The sequence below is a fragment of the Marmota marmota genome, unplaced genomic scaffold, assembly GCF_001458135.2.
Source record: "Marmota marmota marmota unplaced genomic scaffold, marMar, whole genome shotgun sequence".
Taxonomy (NCBI): Eukaryota; Metazoa; Chordata; class Mammalia; order Rodentia; family Sciuridae; genus Marmota; species Marmota marmota.
Window position 1 is genome coordinate 18,064,322 of NW_026000211.1, and position 1,644 is coordinate 18,065,965.

Below are 1,644 nucleotides of genomic sequence, written 5' to 3' on the forward strand. Positions count from 1 at the left end.
GAAGAAGGGAGTGATGGGGAGAAACACCAGCTCACATCTGTGTCAGTTCCAAGTGACCTGTCATTTCTGTTCATGGTTCAAAAGCAGAATAGAATGGCTGGCTAGGCAGTGGGGAGCCTCAATGAGGACTGTTAGCAAGCATGACTTGTTTCTGCCCTGCATCCTAAACCAAAGAATATTCAATTTTAAAAAAAAAATCTGTGATACAGGAAGACTTAATGCCAGTCCAATCTCTACCATAAAATGTTTACTGAATGAGTTCTTAAACTTATATTAGACTCTGTTGGGAGACAAGAAATTTAAGCTTTAATTGCTACCCCTAAAACTCCTTAAAGTTATAAAACAGACAATCAATGCAAAATGTATCAGGAATTTAAGGACTATTTTTGCGGCACAGAAATTGAAACATTTAACATTAAAGGAGATCCATGAATAATTAGAGTGGGCTTCATAAGTAAGGTGGAGTGTAAATTTGTCCCTGTAGGACAGAATGGTGGGGTTTGTGTAAGAGTAGGGAAAAACGAAGGACATTCAAGAATGGGCTCCTGGGAAAGTACCAATGAGAATGATTGTAACAGCTTAGAAGAACTTTGAGGAAGTGGCCCCACTGGAGTTGAGAGTACACTGTGAGAAATAAGATTAAATAAATGGAACAGAGAATCTTACCTACCACACAGAGAAACTCAAAACTGATAGAGAAGAAAAGTGGGAAATATTTTAAGTCCCTGAGCAAAATGCTGAGCTATATTTGTTAGCAGTCACACTGCACCTATTTTCACAAGCATGTGAATTAGTGTACACAGTAAAATACGACACAGAATTAGGTATCAAGAAATAAAACAAAGCACAGTCTGTTTGATGAATTTAATGAACTTAATGAATTTAATGAAACAGACAGAAGTGAGCTCCACACTACTTGAAACAACAGCTGGTCAGTGATTACTTGGCCATGCTATGAGTTTCACTCTTAATTTTCTTACTTAAAATGAAAAGGAAAATAGATTAGGTTAAACAAGCTTACTGCCTGGGCCAAAAGAAAATAACCTTCACCCATATGGGTCCTGATAGGAGCAGTGTTTGAGGAATATTCAACTGGTTTGGTGTGGGTGAGAAGGAGGAACAGCAAGACAAGGTAGAGGGAGTGAGCAAAGCCACAATGAGGACCTTTGCATCATTCCTGGCAGCAAACATCCAAGCCACCAAAGTAATACTGTGGCAGTGATCCAACTGTGGCAGAAACTGCCCTTTGTCAATCTGTCTTTGGAGTCCCTAATGTTCTCTCAGAAGTGCTACTAAAAGAAATTGAGGATGATTTAGAGTCTTCATAAAGATATGTATGTATAATATTTATACAAATAAATATAAAGATATAAATATGAAACTGAAACTCAGACCCCTTTACTGAGCACACTGACATCCTAACAAATATGAATCAACTTTCTTTCAATTCACCATTTTTGTGTCTGCCAAAGGGCATGGCATTGATATTCCATGGTTTAATACATGCTAACACTGATTATTTGGACATGATAAGAAGATAGCTTACATGAATAATTTAACTTACCATGACTAACGTTATTGCTTGGGGAACACCCAAACTTCATTCAGAAAACCACACACTCCTAAAGCTGTAAGAAACCTTTA